Source organism: Pelophylax lessonae (assembly GCF_965119305.1).
Source record: "Pelophylax lessonae genome assembly, chromosome: 2".
Taxonomy (NCBI): domain Eukaryota; kingdom Metazoa; phylum Chordata; class Amphibia; order Anura; family Ranidae; genus Pelophylax; species Pelophylax lessonae.
Window position 1 is genome coordinate 455284839 of NC_138769.1, and position 13986 is coordinate 455298824.

The 13986-nt window shown below is 46.7% G+C and overlaps 1 protein-coding gene across 3 annotated transcripts in view; it reads left to right on the forward strand.

Annotated features, from left to right (window-relative positions):
- TMEM131 (transmembrane protein 131) overlaps positions 1-13986 on the forward strand; it is a 483390-nt gene that overhangs the window by 455001 nt on the left and 14403 nt on the right. The window lies entirely within an intron of this gene.

Sequence of the window (13986 nt, forward strand, 5' to 3'; positions counted from 1 at the left end):
GACGCCTAAGCATCCGAAGGAGGTGGCTTTGCATTCCTTGGATGTTGTTCGGGCGATCAGGGTTTACCTGTCATCGACTAAATCCTTTCGCAAGTCGGATTCTCTTTGTCCTTCCTGAGGGACCTCGGAAGGGTATGGCGGCATCGGCTTCTACCATCGCCAAATGGATCAGACAGACCATTGAGCAGGCCTATGCTTTGAGGGGGAAGGTTCCTCCCGTGCCTGTGAAGGCGCACTCTACCAGATCTCTGAGTACGTCTTGGGCCTGTCATCATCGGGCTTCTGTGGCCCAGGTGTGTAAGGCGGCGACTTGGTCGTCCGTTCACACTTTCTCCAAATTTTACAAAGTGGATGTTCAGGCATCGGCGGATGCTTCTTTTGGCCGTAAAGTCCTTAGTGCGGCAGTGCCTTAGGGTCCCTTATTTGGGCCCTTGGCTGTTGGGGTGTTTTTACCCCTGAGTTACTTGTTTTTTCCTGGGTTGTTGCTCCTGTTGAGCATGTTTTCCTGTTGCCCAGTTGGTTCTCTTACTTTGTTAAGGTTCCTTTCTCTGATGTGGGTATTGCGTTGCTTTAGGCGCGGCTGCTGTTTTTCCCACCCCTCATGTCTACACTGCTTTGGGACGTCCCCATTAGTGACGAATATGAAGAGGCGGCGACTGTCGGAGGACGTAAGAGAAAACTGAATTTTTGTAAAATCTTACCTGTAAAATTCCTTTCTCTGAGTCCTCCGACAGTTGCCGCCCCCGCCCCTCTTTTGGGGTTTGTTTGTATACTCTACTGCTATTCTACTGAAACTGAGTTGGTATGCAGGAAGCAAGGAGATATAGACTGAGGGGACCACCCCCTGGGGGTGGGATATGCTAAAAGCTTTGATATTAATATATTCTGTTGCCTAGCACTCCTACGGAACAAAGGTCAATAACCCCATTAGTGACGAATATGAAGAGGCGGCGACTGTCGGAGGACTCAGAGAAAGGAATTTTACAGGTAAGATTTTACAAAAATTCAGTTTTTTTGCTAGAAAACTACTTGGAACCCCCAAACATTATATATTTTTTTTTAGCAGAGACCCTAGAGAATAAAATGGAGATCGTTGCAATATTTTTTATCACACCATATTTGCGCAGCAGTCTTCCAAATGCGATTTTTTTGAAAAAAAATTAACTTTTTTGAACTAAAAAATAAGAAAACAGTAAATTTAGCCCAATTTTTTTCCATAATGTGAAAGATAATGTTACGCCGAGTAATTAGATACCCAACATGTCATGCTTCAAAATTGCGCATGCTCACAGAATGGCGCCAAACATTGGTACTTAAAAATCCCCATAGGCAACATTTAAAAAATTTCTGCAGGTTACTAGCTTAGAGTGACAGATGAGGTCTAGGGCTCAAATTATTGCTCTCGCTCTAACGATCGCGGCGATACCTCACATGTATGGTTTGAACACCGTTTACATATGTGGGCGGGACTTGCGTTTGCTTCTGCGCGCGAGCTAACGGGGACAGGGCGCTTTAATTTATTTTTTTTTTTTCCTATTTATTTTATTTATTATTTTTTTATTTTTACACAGTTTTAAAAAAAAAAAAAATGTTTTGATCATTTTTATTCCTATTACAAGGAATGTAAACATCCCTTGTAATAGAAATAGGCATGACAGGTCCTCTTTATTGTGAGATCTGGGGTCAAAAAGACCTCACACCTCACAACTACACTAAAAAAGAAAAAAAAAAAAAATTGTTGAAAGAGGAAAAAAAAAAAAAAGGAAAAAAAAAAAAGCGGCCCTTTAAACCGGTTGCTAGGCAACGTCTTTTGACGTAGCTCCGGTCCTCCAAGACCATAGAGTCGAGTTCGACTCCCTGTCTCTGAGGATCCGGGACCGGATAGTTTTCCCCGCTGCCGGTGGGTCCGGTAAGCTGGGAAAACGTCTGGGACGCGGCAGGAGGGGGGGGGCACCTCTTCCCCTGCACCGTAAGGGTGATTCCGCGGCGAATCCGCCACTGGGACCACCCTTATCTGAAAGCCGACTGCCCGCCGTTTCAAAAAATACCGGGGTTATGGGGGCTATCTGCTGCCATAACCCCAGTATTTAGCTTTTAATGGTCGACGCATATAGTCGTTAGGCGGTCAGTAAGTGATTGCATGCATATGGCAAACAGGTGACGATGACTGATGGGGTGACAGGTGACGATGACTGATGGGGTGACAGGTGGCGATGACTGATGGGGTGACAGGTGACGATGACTGATGGGGTGACAGTTGACGATGACTGATGGGGTGACAGGTGACGATGACTGATGGGGTGACAGGTGACGATGATTGATGAGGTGACAGGTGATGATGATTGATGAGGTGACAGGTGATGATGATTGATGAGGTGACAGATGACAATCACTGACGGGGTGACATGTGACGATGATTGATGGGGTGACAAATGACGATCACTGATGGGGTGTCAAGTGACGATGATTGATAGGGTGACAAATGACGATGACTGATGGGGTGACAGGTGACGGTGATTGATGGGGTGACAGGTGACTGGCGATGGTCACTGATGGGTGACAGGTGACGTGCGATGGTGCACGGCGGTACTGATGGCAGTCTCTGGTGACCGGTGAACTTTAGGCTACGTTCACATGTGAGCGTAGCGATCGCGGGCAGAATCACTGCGATTCTGCCCGCGATCCAGAAATCATTGCAAATTGCGGGGTGCCTGTGCGTTGCCCGTGATTTGCAATAGCACCCCAAACACTGTGCGATGTTGCCGCCATTTCCGCCTGCCGAATCGCGGTAACATCGCGCAAACAACGCATGACGCCCCAAAGAAACTCTTGTACCTTTTTTGGGCATCATGCGATGTTTGCGCGATGTTACCGCGATTCGGCAGGCGGAAATGGCGGCAACATCGCACAGCGTTTGGGGTGCTATTGCAAAAAACGGGCAACGCACAGGCGTCCCGCAATTTGCAATGATTTCCGGATCGCGGGCAGAATCGATGTGATTCTGCCCGCGATCGCTGCGCTCACATGTGAACGTTATGGGTGTCAATTTCTGGGCACTGATGAGGTGACTGTTGGGTGACAGGTGACATTGGTAGGGGGGGCTGAGGACTGTGTGGGGACCTTTATTTCTGTGCTTTTACTTTTTACAGGTACACAGAGCAGTAACTCACTATTTCTAGCTCTGCTCTCCTCACACTGGAAACTGTATGAGGGGAGAAGAGCTAGTAACAGTCAGTTACTGCTCTTTGTTTACATTTTGTGATCGGCTGTGAATGGATTCACAGCCGATCACATAGTAAACAGTCACTGTCAGTGACTGTTTACTAGTGCCGGTGACAGCTGTGTTACAGTGCCACCGACATGACCGCGCTCCCGATCGCGCATGCGCGGTCATCTTGTGGGCGCCTGCATTGTGATCGGCTGTGTCATTGGAACACAGCCGATCACGTGGGAAACAGCCACGCCCATTGGCTGTTTCCCCCCTGCCGGTGACGGGGGGTTGTCCCGGGGACACCCCGACACCGGCAGTACAGGGCGGCGCGCACGCTATCGCGCGCCTGCCCTGCTTAAAGTGCCGCCGTCATATGACGGCGGCCCAGGATAATGGTCTCACCGCTCCGCCGTCATATGACGGCGGGCGGGCGGCAAGCAGTTAAACTGCACTGGGACAAGATAAAAGGCCGCTATGAAACTGGTGTATCAGTAAATTCTTCACCCCATGGGAATGCAGCTGATCGACTGTGTCAGGGAGAGAGCTGGAAAAAAAAAATATACAGGTTGGGTAGTTGGAGCTCAGAGATGCAGGAAAGATGAATTGGGACAAAGTACAGGAAAAACTGCAGGGAGAGAAACAAAGTTACAGAGGTAACAAACTCATGGAGCAGAACTAACATTAGAGCCAGCACTACAAGGGGGTGGGGATTAGTGAGGGACGACAATTACAGAACTGTGTCTTCTTCAGCAGCTAAAAGCTGGGAGAGGGGCAGAGACCAGCTTTAAGCTGCTGGAGGAAGAGACACAATTCTGTAATTGTCCCTCACTACTCCCCCCTCCCTTTTTTGGGCCCCCCTGTGTGCGCGGGCCCCCTACAGGTGGACTGGTGTTCCCCCACCATCAGCGGCCCTGACTGGCAGGATCATCAGGTAAGTCAACTTAAAGCGGAGTTCCACCCAAAAGTGGAACTTCCGCTTTAGGGAGTCCTGACCCCCTGACATGCCACATTTGGCATGTCATTTTTTTGGGGGGGGGGAGCGGGTACCTAGTTTTGACAGGTACCCGCTCCCACTTCCGCTCGGAGCGCCGCGGCGCCCTGAACGGAAGTTCTCCTCTCCCCCTCCCTCCCTGCAATCTTCTGGGACACGTCAGAGGTCCCAGAAGATTGCCGGCCAATCACGGCGCGACTCGCGCATGCGCAGTGGGTACCCGGCTGTGAAGCCGCAAACTGTCACAGCCGGGTGCCCACAGCAGTGATGCCGGTGCCGAGGGAGAGGATCGAGGCTTCGGGCGGCCGCTTTGCTGGACCGTTGGACAGGTGAGTGAATGGCTGGAACTCCGCTTTAAGTATGGGGGGGGGGGGGGGAGGAAAAAGTAAGAAGAGCTAAAGAGTAGACCGAAGATAAGGGCCCAACACAAGAAAAGGAGAAAAATAATAATTAAAATATGGGCAGGGGGGGGAGAGAAAGTGAGTAGCTTGGAATACTTAGGTGGTTTAAAAAAGAAGGCCGGTCAGCAAACAATTACTCAGGGAGAAGCGAGACTATCTGTTAGGCTGCCACTCAACAGGGAAAGTAGAACAAATTTTAACTTTAGGCAGAAGAGGCTAGCCAAGTAGTTGCACTTAGGGATATAATGGTGGAATAGTCAGCTGTGGTGTTGACATGAAGCCAGCAAGACCACATTTTGTTGAAGTCTGTAAGCCTGCATGGGTTATGTGTATGAATTCCTCCATCTCCTTCACATTATTGGGTCTTAGGAACCATTCCTTAAGGGATGGGTACGTGTTTGTTTTCCAGTACTGGGAATGCACATATGTGCCATGTTGATCATATGCATGGCTAACTTTTGCATATGTGCGGGCCACTACAGTAGAGTGGTGAATCAAGTATTGCAAGGGTGAGTAGTCGAACGTGTATGTAGTGTACGTGATAATGTCACAGACCCCTTGCCAGTACAGTTGTAATGGGTAAAAAGGAGCTGGTGTCCCTGGATGTTATTATTATTGGTAAAACGCAATTCTATTATGCAATTGTGATATATATATTGAAATGTATAAAAAACTAGCTCTTTTATCTGGTGTGAATAAATAATGTATAAAATAGGTACAACAAAACCAATTTTCATATACAGAATCACATAAAAATAGTAAAGTTCTAGTGGCACATAAGTGTGCTGTGTAATACAAAAATATATATAATGTATATATATTGTGATAAAATTATATAGGTTCAACTTGCATGACCAATATTAATGTTCAAATTCACTAAAAATGTATAAGGTGCTAGTGACACACATGTGCTGTGCAAAACGAATTTGTAAATAAAGTGCTGGAAAGTGCAATTAATGCCACTAAAATGCTTGATAATAACTTATTATAAAAATTAGGTATACAACACAAGGTAAAAAGTTAATTTATGGCAAAAAATTATAATTTTATTTAGATAAGTGCTTATAAAGTGCTCCAATTGTGGACTGTGATCCAAACAGTTCATGCAGGATAGTGGGTAATATTGTTTAGATATCAGGTGCTCCAGTGAATAAGGATGGTAATCGCTGCTTCTTACCAGATGCAAGTAGGTCACACAGACCCCAAAAGCCTGTGATCCTTTTTCCAAGGTGGATCAGACCATAGGCACACCTCCTCTCCACTTGGATATTAGTATGGTTTCCAACAAAATATTATGCTGCTCCTCCTCACTCCTCCATCAATTTACCTCACATAGGTGTATATTAAGCCCATATACAGGGAGACAGATAAGAAGCCAACATAGTGTGATACTGTAACTTTATTTGTAAATTGTATCAATCATAAAAAATGGCTGCTTACTATTCGTTGTGCCCACCTGGCACAGGGCAATCCGCATTGGTTGCTATGGGTAGCAGGATCAGCGGAATAGGATCTTCAGTCTCTCGATACTCTCCTTCCTGGTTTACCCCTGTAGCGTGCAGCGGTCTGTATTTGAAAATTGGTTTTGTTGTACCTATTTTATACATTATTTATTCACACCAGATAAAAGAGCTAGTTTTTTGTACATTTCAATATATATATATATATATATCACAATTGCATAATAGAATTGCGTTTTACCAATAATAATAACATCCAGGGACACCAGCGCCTTTTTACCCATTTTTTCTACCCAGTTATTGTACCTTACAATTAAAAGGGCAGCAGGTTTTAGCATTTTTAAACCCTTAAGAACCAGGCGCCTTCACACTAATTTTACTGATAGTACAGTTGTAATGCTGTGCCCTCCCACCACAAATGGAGCATTGTGGCCTCCTCCTGGTTACAGCTCCAGCATTGCTTTCAGATAAGAGGGGAGATTTTGTGAAGAAGAGAGGAAATCCTGTACCAAGAGAAAACCTTATAATTCCGTTCCCGTGTCGTTACGCTCAAGGAGCCCATGTGTATGATAGCACAGATTGATTTCCAGTCCTGATCCATTTCCCACTTACCCGTGTAGTGATGGAGGAGGGGGTGATTTAAAAATTGCCATATTTGGAGTCGTGGGGGGGGGGGGGATGTAGCAGATCCGATCTCGCACATAAAGAACTACCTCGGAAAAAATTATTGCCTCATCCCAGAACTACGAGATTAAAAATCGGTTTGGAGGCCTGACTGAATTTCTGGATTTACCATAATGCGAGAAGGGATCATAGGCCCTGGTATAAAGGCAAGAGCAGAGCAAGTACAGATATTGTGGAAACACTAACATTAGTCCAATCAAAGTATGTATTCGCAATTGACAAGCAGTGTCATTTAATTCAATCCAAGGAATAATTGTTATATCATCAGCCAGGTTTTGTTCAAGAGAAATCTAATCGTCCTATCTGCTCTGTTCCACCGTTCTGGTTTGAAGACATGCTTTGTGACAGTAGGATTGCACATCTGGAGGCCCGATCCCACCACTCATTTTCAAAAAGGGATAGGGGGCAAAGACTTATTCATGGAGTTCTCCAAAGTCTTCCAAACCTAGTAGGAAAAAAGACTTATGGCAGTAAAAAGAGGGGACAAGCTTGATCAGGATGGCTTGCATTAGATAGACATCTGGGAATCGTTCATTTTAAAGGGCAGCAGCCCTCCCAAACCTTGACGGCCTTGTTTTTTTACAGTGCATCAGGAAAGTATTCACAGCGCTTCCATTTCTCCACATTTTGCCATGTTACAGCCTTATTCTAAAATGGATTAGCCAGTTCCGGACCGCATATATACATATAAAACCTTCCGGAGCTGAAGTGGTTAAATTCATTATTTCTTTCGTTCATTGACAGACACAGCTTCTGGTATTCTTAACCATTGGGTTATACTGCCCCCTACAGGAGTAACACTAGGCAGAAAAAAATTCTGGCTACACCAATGGAAAGTCCTAGGGGATATACTCCCTCTCTCTGCTATAGACACTCAGTTTTTTTTCTGCCTAGTCAGGAGTAAGGACCTAGTTCCTTGCTGGGATCTTTGGTCCTGGCAAAAAAAATTTTAGATGGAAATATTTTTTTCCTCCTGGATTTTTTTCTGAGAGATCTAAAATCAACTGCTGGACTGGGCGACCGGCTGGATAATCTAGATCCAGTGTTCACCCCAGTCTGGCCAGCGAGCACGCACAGTCCACAGCTCCGCGCTAGGTTGGTAGTGACATAGCGCCACTGGACAGGGGCTAGCCCTGCAAGTTAAACGTCTCACAAGGTCACATACAACTTGGCCTCGGCCTGAGTCGCAGCGTTCCTCCTGGCCAACAGCCCCCCCCCATTTTGATGGAGAGGAGGATCTGCCCGCCTGGTTCATGGAATGGTGAGTATCGGTCCCCCTTCTTCCCCTGGAGGGTTTTGGGGTGGACACAGGCCCCTCCATGGGAAGGTCAGATCCTCTGGTTCTCCTCCTTCCTGCCACCCCCTCAACTATTGTGGGGTCTGTATGGGTGGTCTGGACACCCCTTGGAGTGGGGGGGTTGTACCCCGTGGGGGGTCCTGCCTGGGCCCCCTGTCCTGCCTTGTCCCTGTCCTGTGGTTAGGGATTCCTGCTGGCTCCCCGAGAGCCTTTTTGGTGCCGCCATTTTCTTGTACCCTATAGGCTACAATGCACGGCTGCCATTTTGCAGTGTTTTGCTATTGAAAACAGTGGTGGCCATGACAGTGGAGCCCGAGGGCGGAGTTTTCGACAGTGGTTACCTTTCCTTATCCCCTAGTGCTGACTCCTGGATATTTTTTAACTTCCTGATCACAAACTTGCAGTGCAGATTCTGCTGGTGACTAGCCATGCCTGGTTCTGCAAGTGGTGAGGTCCTCTCCCTCTCTGCTGAGGGTCGATTGGTGCTTGTAGCTGCCGACCAGGTGGTGCTGCCAGCGCAGTGGGGGTTTCCCTTACCAGTGTTTTTACACTAATTCTGTAGGTTAATGGAGTCTTTGGAGTACATCTCCCCAACTGATACCCTCTCTAAATCTTCGGGGCCCTCCGGGTCCTGACCATCCATCCATGCATGCACTGACGGCAGTCCTGGAGTCCCTTGTGTCCTGGGTGGATGTGGCTTTCGGGCGACGGGCTATCAAAAAGCGCCCCCACCTTCCCTTGTCTCATCTGTCTCATCAGATCCTAAATCTGTTTCGGCCACTACGGATGTGGGTCACCCTGATGGGTCTGCAACCACGCACCCTGAATACTCAGATAGTGAGGATGATTCCTCCACATCTGCAACCACACATGAAAAGGAGCTGGGGGACGCATTGATTGTATTTGTGCGTGAGCCTCTAAAAATGAGGGACGCAGCTGTGACAGGGGCACAGGTTCCCTTGGCAGTCACAAACCACCCAGAGCGGCAAAAGGTGTTTCCCTTTACCCACCTATTTTGACAGAATTATAGCAAAAAAGTGAGGACGACCGAAGCGCCCTCTTGGGGTTCCTAAGCAGTTTGCTAGGCAATAACGCTATGAAGAGTCCTTTTCAAAAAGTGGTCTGATCCACTGGTGGTGAACCCTCCGGTTTCCAGGTTAAACAAAGCAACCATGATTCCGGTTGAAGAGTCTCTGGCCTTTCAGGGCCTGGCTGACAATAAAAGGCAGAGGCTGTGGCCCACAGTATGTTCACCCTGGCTGGCTCTGCATTGAGGCAGGTGTTCACCATTGTGCTGATGTTGCAAACTCTGAGTGGTCTAAGCTTTTGCGCCGTTCCCTGGAGGGAGAACAGCTCCCCACCTGCCTTTGCTGTGCTGGCGGACCAGCTGGTCCAGGGGCTGCAGTTTGTCTGTGCTGCATCTTTGGATGCAGTTTCCCTAGTGGCTCGGCTCTCTGTTTCGGCAGTGATCCTTGGCTAACATGCTGTTCTGCAGACCAGACTTCTAAAAAAAAAAAAAAAGTCCTGGCTGTTCTTCCTTTTCAAGGAGATCGCCTGTTTGGAGTTACCCTGGATTACATCATTAAGGATCTCACAGGGGGGGAAGAATACCTTTCTTTCACAGGCTACTAAGGGCAAAGACCTTCATCGCAGATGTGTGCCCTCCTTTCTCTGGATTCAAGAGAACTTGGTCTGGCAAGTCGAGAGCGGGCATCTCCAGACCCACAGACAAGGCTCCTTCTGTATGAAGGTGCACCCTCACCTGTATTTGGGGGGGCGTCTTTGCTGGTTCCTGGACTCGTCGTACATGGCAAGTGGGTCCTTGAAGTCAGCTGATCTGGATACAAGATAGTTTCGTGCTCGCCCTCCGGGAAGGTTCTTTCCTTTCAATGTTCGACTGTCCCCAGTCTTTGGGGCAGTGCAAGATCTTTGCTTCAATGGGTGATTGTCCCGGTTCCGGTTGCAGAACATTTTTTCTCAACTTCTTTACAGTTCCCAGGAAGGAGAGCAAGGTGCGTCCAATCCTGGACTTAAAGGCGCTGAACTGCTTGTGTGGGTGCAGAAGTTCAGGATGGAGTCCATTCGCACAGTGGTGGCTTCCCTGCATCAGGGGGATTTTCTTGCCTCCATAGACATCAAAGATGCCTACCTTCACATTCCAATATGTCCGTCACCAATGCTTCCCCCGCTTTGCAGTGGGAGAGGAACATTATCAGTTTGGGGCATTACCATTTGATCTTGCCTCCGCTCCCCCGGGTCTTCACTACAGTATTGACCCCGGTACTGGCATTGTTACTCCAGCGGGGGATCACAGTCTTGGGTTATTTATACGACAGTAAGGTACATAGGTTCGTGGCTCGGTCACAGGATCCTCTAGCGGATGCCACAGACGCACTGGTGGCCCCGTGGGGTCAGTATCATCAGATTTACGCCTTCCCTCTCAAGTTTCTGCCAAGACTTCTACAGGTTCGAGGCAGAAGTGATTCCGTCATTTTAGTGGCACCAGACTGGCCCCGCCGGGTCTGAGGTGCTGACCTGGTGCGGCTGGTTGCCGACGTTTCCTTGGAGGCTTCCTCTCAGGGAGGATCTGCTGTCCCAAGGGCCAATCTTCCAGCCTGCTTTACAGTCGATGGCTTTGACGGCTTGGCTATTGTAAGCCAGGTGCTGAAGGATAGGGGATTCCTAGGCTGCTAAAAGCTACAAAATCTACTTTTTGGAAGATCTACCATCATACGTGGAAAGACGTACATTGCGTGGTGTGAAATTCCTTGGGGTTCCTCCTCGCTCTTTTTCTGTGGCTCGGATCTTGACCTTGATCTTGGGGGGGGGGGGGGGTGGTTTGAACAGAAGTTGGCCTTGAGTACTATCAAGGGCCAGGTGTTGGCCTTGGCATTGTTTCTTCCAACGACCCTTGGCTAAATCTCTGGTGCATACCTCTCTTCATGGTGTTCAGCACTTGGTCCCTCCGGTGTGGTCTCCTTTGCGGCCTTGGGACCTCAATTTGGTACTTTCGGTTCTCCAGAAGTCTCCTTTTGAGAATCTTCGGGAGTTTCCCCTGCTTACACTGTCCCAGCCGGTGGCCTTTTTGGTGGCTATCATTTCTGAGAACAGGGTGCTGGACTTGGCAGCGTTATCCTGTCCACCTTTATCTGGTAATTCACAGGGATAAGGTGGGGCTTCGCTCCTGTCAGTCATTCCTTCCTAAGGTGGTCTATAATTTTCATTTAAATATAGACGTGTTGCCTTCCTTGTGTCCTAGGCCTAAACATCTGAAAGAAATTGCCTTGCATGCCTTGGATAGGGCCAGGGCAATTAGGGTGTACCTGGCAGCTACGGAGTCTTTCAGGATGACCTCGTAAAGGGTTGTCCGCCTCCTCTGTGACCATTTTTAGATGGCTCAGAGATACGGTGGTTCAGGCCTATTCCATCAGGGGTCAGGTTCCTCCTTTCCCTATCTAGGCGCACTCTGCTAGGGCGGTTAGTGTCTCCTGGGCCTTCCGTCATCAGGCGTCAGTGACGCAGGTTTGCAAGGTGGCCACCTGGTCGTCGGTGCACATTTTTACAAAGTTTTTTTTAAAAGTGGATATGTTTGCATCTGCGGATGCTTCCCTTGGCCGCAAGGTTTTGCAAGCTGCTGTTTAAGAGGACCTGATCCTCTTGGAGGTTGTGTTTTTGTTTTTTTTACGTGGGTTCCAGTTGTTAGGTTGAGCCCCTGTTGCCTGGTTGGCTAATGTTTAGCCTTGGGAACTTTTTGCTGTTTCCCACCCCTCATGTTTAACACTGCTTTGGGACATCCCATTGGTTAAGAATACTAGAAGCTGTTTCTGTCAATGACCGAAAGAGATAATGTGATTTTTGACAAATTCATTTGATTTTGTAAAATCCATTACTCTGATGTTTGATGGACACAGCACCCACTCCTCTGTGGAGTTATAGTTCTCCTGACACTGCTTGTACCAAAACTAAGTGGTTATAGCAGAGAGAGGGAGTATACCCCTTTGGACTGCCCATGGGTGTAGTTAGCTGTGTCTGTCAATGAACACCAGAGAAATAGATTTTACAGTAAGTAAAAAAAAAAAAAAAACATTTTTCCTCAATGTTTTACAAACAATACCCCATAATGACAAAGTGAAAGAAATTTGTTTGAAATCTTTGCATATTTATTAAAAATAAAAACGAAAAAATGACATTTACGCACAACCTTTGCCATGACACTCAAAACTAAGCTATCCCTTTTCCACTGATCATCCTTGAGATGTTTCTACAACTTGATTGGAGTCCACCTTTGGTAAATTCAGTTGATTGGACATGATTTGGAAAGGGATACACCTGTCTATAGAAGGTCTCACAGTTAACCGTGCATGTCAGAGCACAAACCGACTAATGAATTCCATGGAATTGTCTGTAGACCTCTGAGACAGAATTGTATTGAGGCACAAATCTGGGGAAGGGTAGAGGAAAATTTCTGCTGCATTAAAGGTCCCAATAAGCACAGTGGCCTCCATTATCTGTAAATGGAAGAAGTTTGGAACCCCCAGGACTCTTCCTAGAGCGTGCCGCCCAGCCAAACTGCTCAATCGAGGGGAGAAGGGCCTTAGGAAGGTGATCTAGAACCTGATGGTCATTCTGACAGAGCTTCAGTGATTCTCTGTGAAGCGAGGGGAAACTTCCAGAAGAACAACCATCTCTGCAGCTCTCCACCAGTCAGGCCTGTATGGTAGAGTGGCCACTCCTCAGTAAAGGGCACATGACAGCCGGCCTGGAGTTTTCCAAAAGGCACCTGAAGCTCTTTCAGACCATGAGAAACAAAATTCACTGGTCTGATGAAACAAAGATTGAACTCTTTGGCCTTAATAGCAAGGGTCATGTCTGGAGGAAACCAGTCACCACTCACCACCTGGCCAATACGATCTCTACACCATGCTGTGGGGATGTTTTTCAGCAGCAGGAATTGGGAGACTAGTCAGGATAGAGGGAAAGATGAATGCAGCAATGTACTGAGACATCTTTGATAAAAAACCTCCTCCAAAGCACCCTGGACCCCAGACTGGGGCCAAGGTTTATCTTCCAACAGGACAGTGACCCTAAACACACAGCCAAGATAACAAAGGAGTGGCTATGGGACAACTCTGTGAGTGGCCTAGCCAGAGACCAGACTTGAATCAAATTGAACATCTCTGGAGGGATCTGAAAATGGCTGCTTGAGAGGCCATGCAAAGAAGAATAGGGGAAACTCCCAAAAAATAGGTGTGCCAAGCTTGTTTAGGCTGTAATTGGTGCCAAAAGTTATTGCGCAAAGGCTGTGAATACTTTATGTAGAAGTGATTTTTCTCATTTTTTATTTAAATAAATTTAATAAGATTTCACACAAACATTTTATGTTGTCTTTATGGGGTATTGTTTGTTGAATTTTAAGTAAATAATGAATTTATTTAATTTTGGAATAAGACTGTAACCTAGCAAAACAGAATGTGGAAATAGTGAAGAGTTGTGAATACTTTCCAGATGCACAGTAAGTGCATCATATATTACTGGTATATACTAATTTGTGTACAGTCAGTGCTATCTATAAAACAGTGTACTTATTATGTGTATATAAACAAAGAATAAAACAATCCCTCCATGAAAATAAATCATTTAATAGCTGCTGTACACTTGGTGATTCACTACACTAAAAATACCAATAGTAAATATAAATACAGTGCAGCCAAGACTTATGAACACTCATTCCTTTCAATTCAGCCCAGTGTTTCATTTGAGATCGATCTGCCTGACCCAGGTAAAATGTAAAAATTGGCCCTGCCCATGAAGAATAAATAGCTATTCCTGAAGTACTTGTTTCCTTTTGCTATTGCAAAACAAAAACTATAAATAGCTGACATACATTATACACACATTTTGTTAAGCTAAGTAGATTTATTATTCTTTTTTTCTTTATCTTT